Source organism: Pinus tabuliformis, chromosome X (assembly GCF_031772625.1).
Source record: "Pinus tabuliformis cultivar Carrire ecotype Pingquan chromosome X, CPIR1, whole genome shotgun sequence".
Classification (NCBI taxonomy): Eukaryota; Viridiplantae; Streptophyta; class Pinopsida; order Pinales; family Pinaceae; genus Pinus; species Pinus tabuliformis.
In genome coordinates this window covers 106,972,949-106,991,015 of record NC_142308.1, presented here as the reverse complement: position 1 = coordinate 106,991,015, position 18,067 = coordinate 106,972,949, and positions in this window count along the sequence as shown.

Sequence of the window (18,067 nt, the reverse complement as noted above, 5' to 3'; positions counted from 1 at the left end):
AGGGAGATGGGGAGTTGTTTGTGTCTCAGCGCAAGTATGCCAACGAGATACTTAGGAGATTCTGCATGGAGAGCAACAAACCCATGGAGACTCCTCTAGTAGGTAACTAGAGGAAGGAGGATGCTACTTTAGGGGAAGTAGTGGAAGCTATTGTTTACAGGCAACTTGTGGCTTCAGTCATGTACTTGGTGAACAAATGACTGAATATGTGCTATACAGTTAACCAACTTAGTCAAGCGATGGTTAGGCCTACCAAGCCGTATTGGAAGGCAACAAAGCATGTGTTGAGATACCTTAGGGGAACTTCTCAATATGGATTATGGTACGAAGAGACAGAGGGAGTGAAGCTTCAAGGCTTCATTGATGCAGATTGGGCAGGGAGTCCATCCAACAGGAAGAGCACATTAGGAGGTATCTTCAGTATTGGGTCAGCGACAATGTTTTGGTACAATAGGAAACAAAGATTAGTTGTACTTAGTTTCGCAGAGGCAAAGTACATGGCTGTGAGTCAGGAAGCATGTGAGGCCATCTGGATGAGGAAGATCCTAGTTAATTTGTTTGGTCAGCAGATCAATCCAACTGTGATTTACTGTGATAATCAGAGTTGTATCAACCTCTCTGAAAATCCAGTTTTTCATGATCAAACCAAGCATATTGATTTATGATATTATCATCTCAGATCTTGTGTATTGAGGCAGATTATATTGTTAGAGTATATTCCCACAGAGAAGCAAGATGCTGACATTTTGACAAAGGAATTGTCAAGATGTAAGTTCAAGTTTCATAAAGATAGGATCGAGGTAGTTGATAATCCATTTCTTGTCGAGAGGAAGTGTTGAGAAACGGAAATAAGAAATTCCAGCTTAATTTGTCCTTGAATTAAACTAAGAATTAAAATCAAATTCTATTCCCATAACAACTTGTAAATAGTTAATTGCGGTATTAGTTCGTTGCGGTATTATTGCGTTGCAATTCTCTACGGGAAAATGGTATTAGTTCGTTGTAATTCTCTACGGGGTATAGCCATGAATGCCTCACTTGAATGTATCAGTCTCACTGGAATGTGTTAGTGTTTGGGTTGTAGTTCGGCAGGTGACCAGAAATGCACATACAATTGTTCGGCTTGCACTGAAACCAGGCCCTTCTAGGAGGCAAGGTGGATTCATCAACTGTCCGGGCCAAGAAGCGTTTCTCAATTCAAAGTCCCATAATTGTTTCTGAGATGGCCATGGGGATGGGGATCATGGTTGTGAGCATTCTGGTATGCGTCGCTGTCATCTAGGTTCGGTTCAAGCTCAAGGCCGACCATTATGAAACAATGAAAACCGCCTGCAAGGGCAAGAGCAAGAGCGGTGTCTTCAACGGGAGCTTTTGACATTGGAAATTTTATTCCTTATTTGGATTGGACTGGCTTGATTTGCAAGGTATCCTTGGACGGATGAGGGAGGCCAACAAAATATTCGGTTCACTCACTGAGAAATTCATGCATAACCATATGGAGCATCGCATGGACTCATCCTCGGATGGCTAGCCTGGGGTTGAAGCAGAACATTGTAAAAGCTTCATTGATGTGCTGCTTCAGATCCAGAGTGAGCAACAAGACGCCCAAATCATGCAAGAAACATCAAGGCAGTTATGTTTGTAAGCCTCTCGAGCATCATTCCCTCTTTCAGTTTTCTAATTCATAATACTCAGTCACTCCACGCCTTCTACTAACATGAGAAATGAATTGAATTTGTCAGGACATGTTCGCCGTCGGAATGGAGACGACGACCATTACCATAGAATGGGTTGAGTGAGCTGCTCAGAAATCCCCATGCAATGAAGAGATTACAGTAAGAAATTGAATGTAAAGTTGGCAGCCATGGCAAAGTTAACGAGTCAGATGTGGCAAGCATGAAATACCTCCCCAATGTGGTGAAAGAGACTCTGCGATTATACCCGGGAGCGCCGCTATCGGCTCTTCACGAATCTATACAAATTATAAACTTAATTTCTACTCCCTATACATTTCACTTTCCGTTTGAAAATTATATTTAAATTATACATGGTTAAATAATTCTTATAATAAATAAATTAGAATTATAAACTTACAATAAAATAATCTATATATCTTAACATGCCAGAATTCTCCCTCTTAATTCCAGATAGGTCAAAATCCATTAAATTAAAAAAATTACTTTCAAATGAAAGGTAATCACGCCTTCTACTATTAAAAGAGTTTTAATATGCAACGTCAACTTAATGCTAAATAATTTTCTAACGACCAAAATTGAAATATTGATACCAAGATCGAATACCCAAACTACTCCGGTTGCTAGGACTCTAAATGAATGGGAATTTTATTTTGTTTTATAAATAAATCAATCTTCGAAAGTATGATTTTTGTTTCAAAAGTATGTTTTCTATTTAATTTTAATTCAATTTATAATATAAAACATTTGTTGTCATAGATTATAAAACTACTCTGAAAGTAATCATAGGTAGTCATATCACCATTGAATATTGTATAGGGTACATGTGTATGACGAAATTAACATTTTATGATTCAATATCATAATTGAGATTTTCTGTTTTGAATAAAATAGGCAAAATCTCAGTAGATGACAACAATAGGAATTAGTTCCTAGATTAGCTCCAGTTTGTTGGGAGGGAGTTAATGCATCCTAAATTTGAGTTGAAAGGATTTATGAGGCAGTTAGATTCTCCTTGCTATATAACAGGTATCCATACGGATGGTTTGGTGAGAGTGAGAGTTTGTGAAGATTTAATTATGTAATCTCCTGTTTGATTAATAAAGAATTGCCGATGCCTATGTTGTGTGGATGTAGCCCAGATTGGTTGGGTGAACCACGTTAAATTCCTGTGTCTTATGTGCTTGATTTATTTGCTGAGTATTTTTTGTTTAATTTGCTGTGCATCTGATCTCCAACAAGTGGTATCAGAGCTTTGCTGGAGGTGGAGCACAGTTGATTGCTGGTGGTGCATTGGATCAGGCAGCGTGCTGGAGCGCAGGTGTTGCTGGAGCGTTGGTGCGCACTGCTGTTGATGCGTTGGGCGTGGACCAACTACTGATGCATGATTGAGCCTGCGTGATAAACCTGCGTGGAGTTCCGGAGTGCTGGTGCGTTGAGTCCCGGAGTGCTGAGCTGAGGTGGTATTCAATTGATTGCTGGAGGCTTGTTGGACTGCTGTCCAACTGCGTGAAGATTGCCGAGTCTGCTGCGTGGTGTGTTAATTGATTGCTGTGGTGGCCGAGTTAAATTCGTTGCTGTCTGGTGTGTTAATGCTGGTGGTGTGTTAATTGATTGCTGCGGTGGCCGAGTTAAATTCATTGCTGTCTGGTGCTGATGCGTATATGATTGCTGGAGCTTTCAATTGATGCTGGTGCGGTTGAATTGGTGCGTATATGATTGCTGGAGCTTTCAATTGCTGCTGGTATTATGTTTTGCTGGTGTAAATCCTGAGCGTAAAGTACAGTGCTGCTGGTATTTTGTTTTGCTGCTGGTATTATGTTTTGCTGGTGTAAATCCTGAGCGTAAAATACAGTGCGACCTCCCTTTATCCTCATACCAGTGAGTTGGGTTTGCGCAGCAATTTGATGTATGCGATGTATTACGCTATCACAATGGCTTCCATGTGATACTTGGTGATCTTTATTTCTGTAATTTCTTCCCCGCATTATTTTTTTTTTAATTTCCTGAGAAGAGTTATTTTTTGTTATTTAAGACAAAAAAAAGGGGATTTGGAATAGATATAATATTATATCTATATCATTTTTTTTTTTAAATGGTAATAAGCCATGATATTTAAAGGCAAAGGCATTGTATTGATGGAAGGCATTTACCATTCAAAAAGTTTTTAAATAAAAAAAAGTTTTTTTTTTTAAATAAAAAAAAAAAAAAACAAAGGGAGTAAGGCATAGGCAGTGTTTTCAGATTAACTATTTTTTGGATTTTGGAGATTATTGTGTTTTTTGGTTGATACAAAATGGCGAAAACTCAGAGTGCCCGGTTTGAAATTGAGAAGTTTAATGGCAAAAACAACTTCGAGATCTGGAAGGTCAAGATGTATGATTTGCTTGTCCAACATGGTGTGGCAAAGGCATTGTTGGGCAAATCTAAACAACCTTACAACATCACAGATAATGAGTGGGCCGAGATGGATGAAAGAGCGATAAGTGCTATTCGACTTTGTCTAGCTGATGATGTCTTGTTTAATATCGTGTCGGAGACAACGACTGCTGGTTTGTGGACAAAACTGGAGAAACTGTACATGACCAAATCCTTAACCAATAGGATTCTCCTGAAGCGACAGTTGTACAGTTTGCGAATGAAGGAAGGTACATCGATTGCTGATCATTTAAATGCTTTTAATACTCTTCTTGTGCAATTACAAAGTATAGAAGTAAATATTCAATCCGAGGATAAAGCTATTACTTTATTGTGCTCGTTGCCCGAATCATGGGATCATTTTGTTACTTCTATAAGTCTTAGTTCATCGGAAACTGTTGAGTTTGATGATGTAGTTGCATCCTTATTATTGGAAGAAACAAGGAGAAGGTCGCATTCCGAAACCTCTACATCAGAAGCTATGATGGTTAGAGGTCGTTCGAAAGAAAGACACTCCAGGAGGCCGAGCGACTCACGTTCAAAGTCAAAAGGGAAGAAGAGTAAGCTAAAGTGTTGGTTTTGTGGCAAATCATGGCGTTTAAAGAAGGACTGTTGGAAGCGACAGCAGCAAACTTCTAAAGCAGATTCTTCGACAGAAAAAAAGGAGGCAAATACGACAGATTCAGGTTTGACATCTGGTTCAGGTATGAGTGATGAAGTATTATCAGTTAATGTGTCAAATCATGGTCAACATTGGTTGTTAGATTCCGGTGCATCAAACCACATGTGTATCCATAAAGAATGGTTTAAGGAATATAAATCAATTAATGATGGAGTTGTGTACATGGGTAATGATGTAACATGTAATATTGTGGGGATTGGGAGCATACAACTAAAAATGTTTGATGGGACAGCTAGAATATTAACTGATGTAAGGCATGTACCAGATTTAAGGAAAAATTTGATTTCATTAGGAGCACTTGATTCAAATGGATATAAAACTATAATTCAAGGTGGAGTAATGAAAATTTACAAAGGTATTTTACTAGTTATGAAAGCTAAGAAGGTAGGAAATCTATTTCAGTTAGAAGGAAGTATAGGGTCAGATTATGTGTCTACGGTGTCTGAACATGACAGTAGTTCCATTCACTTATGGCATCAAATATTGGGGCATATGAGTGAAAGAGGGTTAAAAATTTTGGCTGATCGCAAGTTACTTCCAAATCTAAAATATGGAAAGTTAGATTTCTGTAAGCATTGTCTGTTTGGAAAACAAAGTAAACAAAAGTTTAAAACAGGCAAACATACTAGTAAAGGCATACTTGATTATATCCATTCCGATGTTTGGGGACCAACCCCTACAACTTCATATGGTGGTTCGTCTTATTTTGTATTATTCATTGATTACTTTTCTAGGAAAGTGTGGGTCTACATGTTGAAAAGGAGGTCTGATGTTTTTTCAGTTTTCAAGCAGTTTAGAGCATTGGTAGAAAACAACACTGGTAGAACAATAAAATGTTTAAGAACTGACAATGGTGGTGAGTTTACTTCCAAGGAGTTTGACAGCTATTGCAAGGATGCAGGGATCGAGAGACATAAGACCACGGTTTATACTCCTCAGCAGAATGGAGTTGTTGAACGCATGAACAGGACTCTTCTAGAGAGAGCAAGGAGTATGCTGAGTAACGCCGGGTTGCAAAAGGAGTTGTGGACGGAAGCAGTGGCAACAACTTGTTATGTGATAAACCGATCTCCATCAACGACGATAGGCTGCAAGATTCCGCAAGAGGTATGGAAAGGACACCCTTGTGACTATTCTAAACTCAGAGTGTTTGGTTGTGATGCATATGCTCTAGTGCCTAAACATCAGCGAACTAAATTAGATCCAAAGTCGAAAAGGTATATCTTTGTTGGGTATGGTGTTGGAACAAAGGGATATAGATTGTGGGATCCTACTACCCGCAAAATCATCATCAACAGAGATGTAAAGTTTAATGAATCCTCTCTTGTACAGTTAGATGTAGATAGTAGATTGAAACAGGATGATGTATCTGACTTTCAGCACATTCAGTTTGATAGCATTTCTAATGATAGTCATGATGACCATAGTTCAGATACTAGTCATGAACAGGTTTCAGAATCAGAACATGAACAGGGTTCAGGTATAGATCATGAACAGGTTTCAGATACTGGTCATCAAGAAGTTCCTACAGATGGTAGTCAGCCAATCGAGGAAGCGCCAGAAACATCATTAAGGAGGTCGACAAGAATCAAACGGCCACCGAGAAGGTATGATGATTATGTCACTTCTGTTGCATTTACTGCTAATGACGATGAACCTCTGTGCTATCAGGAAGCAATAGAAGGTTCGAAAAGTGATAAGTGGAAAGCAGCCATGAAGGACGAAATGATGGCCTTGGATAAGAATGGCACATGGGATCTGGTTGAGCTTCCGAAAGATAGGAAAACTGTGGGGTGTAAATGGGTTTTCAAGCTGAAATGGGGTGTGAATGATACGGAAGACAGATACAAAGCGCGATTGGTTGCAAAAGGGTTTTCTCAGAAAGCCGGTATTGACTTTCATGAGATTTTTTCACCAGTGGTTAAAATTGTTTCAATTAGAATTGTGTTAGCATTAATGGCTTTGCTTGATTTAGAGTTGCAGCAATTAGATGTTAAGACTACATTTCTACATGGTGACTTAGATGAGGAAATTTATATGGAACAACCGGAAGGGTTTGTTCAGCATCGCAATGAGAAATTTGTCTGCAGGCTCAAGAAGTCTTTATATGGCCTGAAGCAGTCACCTCGGCAGTGGTATAAGAAGTTTGATTCTTTCATGTTGAGTCATAAATATGTTAGAAGTGAATATGATCATTGTGTTTATTTTAAGCAATTGAAAAATGGCATATTCATTATCTTAGTATTGTATGTTGACGATATGCTTTTAGCAAGAAAAAGCATAGAAGAAATCAACAAGTTGAAGGCTCAGATGGCAAGGACGTTTGATATGAAAGATCTAGGAGCAGCAAGACAGATTTTGGGCATGGAGATTTTCAGAGACAGGAGCAATGGTAAGCTATGGCTATCACAACAAAAGTATATTGAGAAAATACTTTTGAGGTTTGGTATGAATAACGTGAAGCCTGTGTCAGTCCCTCTCGCTTCCCATTTCAAGCTTTCTTCGAGTTTATGTCCTAATTCAGATGAAGAAAAGGAATTTATGTCTCGAATTCCATATGCTAATGTAGTAGGGTGTTTAATGTATGCGATGGTGTGTACGCGACCAGATATTTCACATGCAGTTGGGGTTGTCAGCAGGTACATGGCAAATCCGGGTAAAGAACACTGGTCAGCAGTGAAATGGGTGCTTCGGTATCTGAGAGGCACAAGTAGTTATTGTATCACTTACAATAAGAGTAGTGAATTTGTTTGCGGATATGTTGATTCTGATTTTGTAGGTGATTTGGATAAGAGAAGGTCAACTTCAGGGTATGTCTTTACTCTTGCAGGTGGAACTATAAGCTGGATGTCAAAGCTACAGAACATTGTCGCTTTATCCACTACTGAAGCATAATACATTGCTGCTTCGCATACTTGCAAAGAGGCGGTTTGGTTGAAAGGTTTGCTTGGCGAGTTTGGTAGGTTACAGGACAACATCAGGTTACTTTGTGATAGTCAAAGTGCAATACATTTGGCTAAGAATCCGACCTATCATAGTAAATCAAAGCATATGCCGATCAAGTACCATTTTGTAAGACAGGTTATCACTGAAAGTGGAGTCTCTCTTGAAAAGGTGCATACAAAGGAGAATTGTGCAGACATGTTCACGAAACCAGTTTTGTTAGAGAAGCTACGTTGGTGTTTGGCTTCTCTTGGCTTGCAGAAAAGATAAAATAATAATAACAGGGCATCAGGCTAATTGTTGTCAAGGTGGAGATTGTTGAGATTTTCTGTTTTGAATAAAATAGGCAAAATCTCAGTAGATGACAACAATAGGAATTAGTTCTTAGATTAGCTCTAGTTTGTTGGGAGGGAGTTAATGCATCCTAAATTTGAGTTGAAAGGATTTATGAGGCAGTTAGATTCTCCTTGCTATATAACAGGTATCCATACGGATGGTTTGGTGAGAGTGAGAGTTTGTGAAGATTTAATTATGTAATCTCCTGTTTGATTAATAAAGAATTGCCGATGCCTATGTTGTGTGGACGTAGCCCAGATTGGTTGGGTGAACCACGTTAAATTCCTGTGTCTTATGTGCTTGATTTATTTGCTGAGTATTTTTTGTTTAATTTGCTGTGCATCTGATCTCCAACAATATCTTGTGTTTTTCTTTCAATTTATGAGATAAATGATATATGTTGTGTTGCCATTACGCAAACCAAACCAAATAGAAAAATATAATTTGAAGTTACGATGGAAGTAATTAAATATAATTTGAGGTTAGGATGGAAGTATTCACTGATTGATTTGATGCAAGTACTAATTGTCAGAAATTAATCCGGTTGCTGTCAATGTCAATTAATTGTGTAGACACCACATTTTTTTATTATTGATTATTATAATTAAAATTTTATAAAATTAGTTAGAATAATAAAAAAATAAATTTTAATTTTAAAAATTTAATAAATAATTTTTAATTTTCAAAATATTTGATTTAATATAATAATTTCTAAAAAATTTAACAAATTTTATAGATTATTGAAAAATTTGAAAGACCATTTTTTTTTACCATACACTGATTACAATATAATATGTTGGCAGGTATAATAAATAGTGTAAACCATTTTAAGATAATATATTTTCAAATACACATTAATATAATAAAAAAATAAATTCTAGTTTTCAAAATATTTGATTTAATATAATAATTTCTAAAAAATTTAACAAATTTTATAGATTATTGAAAAATTTGAAAGACTAATTTTTTTGGAGTTGTCTATAATGCGACTTTTTGGAGATTCCGGTGACGGAATCCGGCGGAAGAAATTGAGGTTAAATTTTGATTTGTTGCAGTTAAAATGGTTTTTTAACTGCATATTTGGATTCAGCACCCTCGAAAACCCCTGGGACACTTTCATTGTGCAGAAACTAGCTATCAAACTTGGGATTCCAATAAATTCCTGCCGGATTTCGACCAAAAAAACCCGCCGGAAAGGCTTTCAAAAAGTTGCGTTATAGACAACTACAATTTATTTTTTTTACCATACACTGATTACAATATAATATGTTGGCAGGTATAATAAATAGTGTAAACCATTTTAAGATAAATATATTTTCAAATACACATTAATATTACTCAAGGTATTACTTAAGATTTTATAATGGGATATTTTACTTCGTCAAAATTGAATATTTTTGTGAGATTAATATAAATGTTTAAAACTATTTTAATGGTATTTTTTTTAAGATATATATATATATATATATATATATATATATATATATATAATTGACATTAAAATATTTTATTTAATATGGATCTTAAAATATTTTATTTAATATGGGAATCAAAACATTTCACTTATAGACTATTTTGCTTATATTAAAATTTTATATTTTCATATACATCTTAATATTACCTAGGATTTTATAGGGAGATATTTTACTTTGATCAAAATTGAATATTTTTGTTATCAATAATATGTTTTAAATGTTCCATTCATTTCATATATATATATATATGAATTACATGTTTCTCTCTTTCTAGGAAATCACTAAATCATTTTACTTTTAGTTTCTTCTTTCGTTTGAGTATATATATATATAATCTTTTTAAAGTTGATATAAATTATGTTACTTAAGGTAGACATCAAAATATTTTATTTATGGCAATGAGAGTGAATACTTTGCACTTTTAACCATTATTCGAGCTGGAGTGTAACCAAATGTGTATATTCATTTAACCAAATATGTTTATCCATTTCTATTGGATTTTAACAAAAACTAATCAAGTATGTATACTCTAGTCAACATTGTTTTTTATTTATAGTCATTTTATTTTAATTTTAAAATGAACATGTGCCAATTTCACATTGAGCATGGATGAAATGACACATTGCTCTCATACTAGGTATTACAAAGCCTTCCCTTATTGTAACTTTCTTAACATTATCAAATAACCCTGACATATTGCTCTCATACTAGGTATTACAAAGCCTTTCCTTATTGTAACTTTCTTAACATTATCAAATAACCCTATCTATAAGAGTACAAGTCTTGCACACCTATTTTTTCAAAATTTATAATGTTTAATCTTTAAAAATGAATTTCATTTATCTTTTTATTTAATATGGATACTAATTTTTTTTACTTAATATGGGCATTAAAACATTTCACTTATAGACTATATGGCTTATATTAAAATTTTATATTTTATTTAAGTGATTAATATATTTTCACATACACATTAATATTACTTTAACCATTATTCGAGCTGTGTAATGTTTAATCTTTAAAAATGAATCTCATTTATCTTTTTATTTATTATGGATACTAATTTTTTTTACTTAATATGGGCATTAAAACATTTCACTTATAGGCTATATGGCTTATATTAAAATTTTATATTTTATTTAAGTGATTAATATATTTTCACATAAATATTAATATTACTTTAACCATTATTGGAGCTGGAGTGTAACCAAATGTGTATATTCATTTAACCAAATATGTTTATCCGTTTCTATTGGATTTTAACTAAAACTAATTAAGTATGTATACTTTAGCCAACATTATTTTTTATTTATAGTAAATTATCTTTATTTTAAAATGAACATGTGTCAATTTCACATTGAGCATGGATGAAATGACACATTGCTCTCATACTAGGTATTACAAAGCCTTCTCTTATTGTAACTTTCTTAACATTATCAAATAACCCTATCTGTAAGAGTACATGTCTTGCACACATTTTTTTTCAAAACTTATAATGCTTAATCTTTAAAAATGAATCTCATTTATCTTTTTATTTAATATGGATATTAATTTTTTTATTTAATATGCGCATTAAAACATTTCACTTATAGCCTATATGGGTTATATTAAAATTTTGTATTTTATTTAAGTGATTAATATATTTTCACATACACATTAATATTACTTAAGATTTTATAGGATATTTTATTTGATCAAAATTGAATATTTTTGTTATCAATAATATTTTTTAAATGTTGTATTCCATTTCAATTTTATATTTATACTTAAATGAATTACACATTTCTCTCTTTTTAGAAAATCACTGAATTATTTTACTTTTAATTCCAAAGGCAAATCCAATCACCTTCTAAGAGCAAGGGCTAAAAGACTATAAGCTTAAAGTTCAATATTGAAAAAGAGCATCTTTTTGATCAAATATTTGTTATTGGAACTTGAAAGAGCATCTTGGAAAGGTTATAGAATCCGTTAATTTGGCATAATTTAAATGATTTCTCTTAATCTTCTAGCTTTGAATGACATTTTGTTTACTAATTTTTATATTCAGTGATCTTCTATATCTCAAGATTTTTGTGATAAGATTATTTTTTCTGAAATTTATGTAGTAATTCTATATCTCAAGATTTTTCTGAAATTTATGCCTTACGGCGTTTCCTTTGCAACATCTGGTGTAATTGCTAGTATAAAATCTCATAAATACCAATACTAGTAATGGTGGTGTAAACCATGTCCTTTATCCTCGTTATATGTTTCCAAGTTTAACATAGCCATTAAGACTAAAAATAAATTAATATTAAAATAAAAAATAATATTACTCAAAATTTTCAACATTAATTAAAATTTACAGATATTTAATGATAATTTACAGATATTTAATTATAATTAAATAGTTAAAAAAGAAACTCAATATTTATCCTACTTCAATATAGATCCAAATAACAAATTAAACTATTTATAACAAGTTAAATTAAAACATTTTAAAATAAAAAAATGTATAAAATAAAATAAATTTAGTTTTTCAAAATCAATTAAAACAAGAATCAATTATCATAAATTAATTGATTTAAGCCAGATATAAAAAAAATAATAAAAAATAAAAAAAAAATAAATTTTTTTATTTTCAAAATGAATAAAGATAAAAAATCAATTTATTTATTTTGTGAAATGTGAATTAATTGCTTTAAGTTGGATTTAACTTATATCAAATTTCATGAGAAGACATTAATGCGCGAGTCAATGACAAAGTTATACCATCCCAAATAACATACAATCTAACTCCTACCTATCTAGGCCGAGTGCAAGATGAAACCCAACCTACCATCCCTAATGGATAGTTATGAGAGAGATCACATTGCAAAAATAAAATTCAATAGGTGCACCGCGAACCAGAAGTGAGAATTTCATGCTCAAGAGTCAAGACAAGTGAGCGGACGATGGACCAACGACTGTAAACTGTCGACTCCTCCATCCATGCGTTCAACTGGACCGTTGTGGCATTTTTCTTTTGAACCAATTGTTACCTGACATTCATATGTCCGTTGTTGCGGTGAAGTGGTGACCACAGATTCAAGATCTGTTTTCTGGACCTGAGAAAGCAAGATATGGGCAATAACTACACTGTACTAGATTTTGATGCTGTGTGGAATCCTATAGAGTGAGTGTATCCAGCCACATATTCTGAGTGTAATAGAGTGATAGATTTTGATGATGAGTGGAATCCTATAGACAATAAGGATGATCAATGCGAAGAGAATTGTCTGAAGCAGCAATTGTGCTGCCCGCATACCCTCCAGAGAATGGGGGAGTTGGAATCGCATCCCGTCGAGGCAATCATGTGGAAATTGAAATTATCTCTAGAATCATGGGTTCTATGTCTGCAACTCATAACATTTTCTCCTGATAAAGTGGTTGGCAATATATTCAAAGAGTATGCAAAGTTGTGGAGCTGTTGGGAGAAGAGTGCGGAAGCTGGAAAGATCGATATGGTAATGGAAGCCTACGATTTGGATGCAATTAATGATGATTTAGAATCTGAATCCACTACTGCTGCAAACCCGGCAAACGATGAATCTTGACAGATTTTTGTGCGAACATACAATAAACGGCTCCAATGTCAATTTGGTGAGCGCTTCTCATACCATGTTCAGGCCATGCCCAGTGTAATATTTTAAGATAACTTCGACCACCTGAATTTTCTTGAACGTTTCAGCATTCTGGGATTGAGAGCCTAATTGTGTCATGGTTTATAATCTTTTGATAAACCCACAATTTTGTGGGCTTTGCTATCATTTAATGAATATAATCAGCTTCTAGCATTGCATCGTATTTATGAAATTTGCTATACTCTTCATTTCTTTCCTTAATTTTCTTTTTCCATTGCTACTGATCTTGAACTTGTAATGGAAACGGTATCAAACCTTCAAAGAAATGGAATCCCCTCTAATGATCATACCTGGCTTATTGATATCGTCAATTTTTAATTCACTTATTAAATACAAAACCTAAGATACCACAGAAACATATAAATGCTTGGTGATGCAACATATATTCGTGTGTTTATTGCAAGATTAGCGTTGATCTCAGGCAGCGGCTAACCAGCCTGCCATAGGGTATTAAATGCCCGGGGAGATGCAGGCTAGATAGCTCGCTTACATGCTAATTCCCATTTCTTATTTAGTGACCAGTTTCCGAATTCGCGTGTAAGCACGCTATCCAGCCTGCATCTCCCCAGACATTTAATACCCTATGACAAACTGGTTAGCAGCTGCCTGAGATCAAAGAAACGGAATCCCCTCTAATGATCATTACTATTTTACAATGTTTTGCAGATCAATTGTTTCTCCATGGCTGAATACACAATTTAGATCATTAATATTGATATTCTAATTAGGTCATTTTATTTTAAAAAAAATGTATCTGGATGAATTTTCATTTTCTTATACTTTCCGATGGTAATAACTAGATTTGGCCATATAGACTTTTGTATCATCTGGATCTATATTGGTCAACTTATTTGTCAATGTATTTCATAATATACACTGTTACGATGGAGAAATAGCGACATGAAGGAAAAGAATGGCCATGGCAGGGGCATTCTCTCAATTGGTGACATTTGTGTTCACTCGGGAGAGGGCCTTGTAGATTTTCGGAGGAATAGGCTATCAGTTTGCACTATCACTTTTTTTCATCAGAGGGTTTACGTAGTTCTTCATTTCTAAGCTGTTTCCCGGGATCAAGGTGAGGACTACAATAGTGATTGTGGATGTCACTGATATCTCATTTTGCAACATCGTCCATTGAGGCAACATTCAAAGGGAGCTATAGGCTGAAAGTAGTGCAAACAAAGGTGCTCACGCTGTGGGCAGTTTGAGTATGGTCAGTGAAATGTTCAAGACATTGAGAAGAAAGCAAATCTTACCTATAGGCTGAATGTACAGGTATTCCTGCAGCATGTTGCAAAAGTGACTTGGTACCTTGACTTGGCTCTCAAAGTTCAAGAGTATGCTCGTTAAGTGTTTGACACTTTCTAGTTGTTTGAAGGAAAACTTAAACTTTTTATTGTATTTCAAAATATTTGATCCTCTTCACTTGTATTAGATCTATCATTAAAATAATTCTAGTTTTATTTTATAAAAAAAATGCATTTTTTTTTATAGTAAACATTTTTTTGATAAAATTTAATATAAATTTTATAAAAATATAAATTTGAGTAAAATGTTACCATGATCTAAATCAAGATATAGTAAAACATTATTATCATGAATTTTATAAAACTTTAAAATAATTTAAGTTATAAAATGATGGATCTTAGTTCTTATTGCATCAAAACTATAACATTTTGAACCATCAAATTCTAACAATCAAGAAAAAAATTATTTACCAAATTAAATAAATCTCATGATTATCATGATACAAAACTATCTCCTCACATCATAGTTCTTATTCGATCAAAACTATAACATTTTGAACCATTAAATTCTAACAATCAAGGAAAAAATTATTTACCAAATTAAATAAATCTCAGGATTATCATACAAAACTATCTCCTCACATCATAGTTCTTATTCGATCAAAACTATAACATTTTGAACCATCAAATTCTAACAATGAAGAAAAAAATTATTTACCAAATTAAATAAATCTCATGATTATCATCATACAAAACTATCTCCTCCACCATTAATGTAGTCACAATTTGATAATCAGTGCAACTTGAAAATCACCATTAAGATAATTAATTTCAAGTAATCTGGGAAACTTAAAGAATTATGAAAAGTTAACCTCATTTTTAATGTCATGGAATGTCAGTTAAGCCTATTTTTAATGGTGTAATCTTAAGATTGATTTGATTTATTTTTTTCCGAATTAAAACATAAACATAAAATATAGAATAAAACTGAAATTATGTTAAAATAAAAAAAAAATCGTTTTTAAAAACCTAATATGATGCATTACGAAATATTTAAAGTATATAATAAATTAACGTGGCGATAACTCACCTAATTTACATATGTTCCTCTCAAAGTGGTTAGTAATTACGTTGGGCTTTATAAATAAAGAATATATCATGATTCTTATATAATGTTTAGGGTTAACCAGTCTTTTTATAAGAGATATATTTCTCTCTTCGTACAATATGATTAAAATAACTTTAAATTAAAACCTTTGTAATAAAAATATTATAAAAAATGTTATGTATTTTTCATTTAAAATAAGGTGAAATATCATTGTTTCTATGGAATTGTTGATGTGTTTTTGGTGCAATCAATGGTCATTACAAAGTTTCATGGATAACAAATTGATTGTATGATGTAAAGGTAGCTCTCACAAGATTGACAAGGCTTGCTTATATCAATGATTTTTTTGGGAGACAACTCAAAGTTTTGTTTGTTTTGGTTATTATTATTTTTTTTAAATGATTTGTTTAAACTTGCAATTGTTAAGGGATTAGAATGGGATAGAATGTGAGTCATAATTCCTTCTAAAATCTTTTTTATCTTTGCTAAGTTACTATGAATTTTCTAATTGCTTGATTCTTTAGAAGGGTGTGAGCCATATTGGAATTTTCTAATCATCTGCATTATTGTTTATAGAAGTTTTCCAAGTTCTCTAGAGATTATATACTACTTAGAGGTTATATGCTACATAGAGGCATCTAAGTCGTCAAAATCACCTAGGAATCACACTTGGCCTAGGAAATACTAGTTTTTGACATGATTAGATTTTTATGAGTAATCTAAAAATACACCATACCATCTATTCTAGGCCTGTGGACATATTATTTTTATTTTTATTAACTATTTAATTTTCATTAAAAATATAAAAAAAAAAAATATCTTAAAAAATATCTATTAACATTATGATGTTGGTAAATAAAATAAAACAATAAAAATTAAAAACAATGTTTTACTTTTATTTAAATTGAATTTTAGATTAAATTTAAAGTAGATAAATGGTTAAAGCACTCTTTAGTCATTGATAATAATTAACCTAAAAAAATAACGTAATAATAATATTAATAATCTGAAATCACCCCTAGGTGACTTCAGGAAATTAATGAAGGTATTACAGACTCATGTGTTGGTGTGTGTGTCTATGTTATGTTAGGCAACAGATCGATAAGATTGCAAAATAACCAGACACTTGAAATAGTAAGAGATCACAGTAAGCAAAACAGAAACACAACAAAATTTAATAAGGAGTTCACCCAATATTCTTGGGCTATGTCTCCTGGTCCAACTTTCAGTGGTGGCCTTTTTATTATGTTTTTAAAGTAGTCTTACAATAAGGAGCTCAATCTGAGTCTCACTTGACAGAGGATGATCAGTAGGATGGCACTTGGAATTCCCAAGTCCTTAAAGTTCATAGACTCCCCTTACTGAATTTCGACCTCAATTGGTCTTTGTCTGCTCGATGCTGCCCTTACTTTGATGGTTAGCTTGGCTTCTCTATTCTCTGCAATTTTGCCTTTCTTTCTGTGTCTCTCGGCCTTTGGCTTCTTCACTGCTTCTATACCTCACTGTCTCCCCCCTGTCTTGTCTTTGTCAGCCCATGGCTTTAAATTCAGTTCGTTTCTTCAACTATTCGCTCCGTCTTCCCGACTCTCTGAATCGCCTACCTCTGTCCGTTGGGACTCCTCTGCCCTGCATCATCGTTGCTATGTAACACTTTGCAGAGAGGTGGCCACCTGTCTTCTTGCAAATTGAGTGTCAGTCCTTCTTGAATGGTCATTTTTTCCGTTATTTCCCAGATGCCTACGAAACGGATCCTTCTGTCTACTCATTGGTAAAATCGGACTTCAAATCTTTATGCGTCGTAGCTTATTTCTCCCTTGGGTTCGGTCATCCATTGGGTTGAACCCTCACTGTTTGATCTGGAGCCCCCAGATCCTACGGTCTTCACTTATATCGCGCGGTTGAGTTGCTCGATCGTTAGTCCGCGATGTAAGCGGTTTTTCTCTCTCCCCGCCGGACACACATCACTCGGTGTATGGAATCGCTGGGTCTTTGGCCAAACCCACTTACCACCCAAAATGCCTCCGATATTCTGCCGGTTTTGAGTGCGGGACCCGCCTGTCAGTTTTAGCACTTTTCCCATGGTTTTCTGGTTTCCCTTGTGACCGAGTGCTTGGGGCTTTTCCTTCTCGAGGGGTTTTGCCCAACGATACGCGATTAGCCTCATGATTGCGTATCAGAAACAACCTCCGTTTCTGGGTTTGAGCTTCCCAACTGCCATTTTTGCGCCATGCACAGTCCCCATGGGCCAACGGTCAGTGCGCTTTGATCGAGGGTCCTCTTTGCTCCATGCTGCTTGCAAATTATCATTATTCAGAGGTTATTTCTGATAGCTATAAGATTTCTTGAAGTCTGTCATCCATTCTTAACAATCATGGAATTGTTTGAGGATCCAATTCGAATCACGACCTTCCCACTGAAAAAGCTTTTAGACCACCAAAAGTTGGTTTTCAAGCATCGACTAAGTGAGGATACAACTTTCTCACCTGTCCAATCTCTATCCAT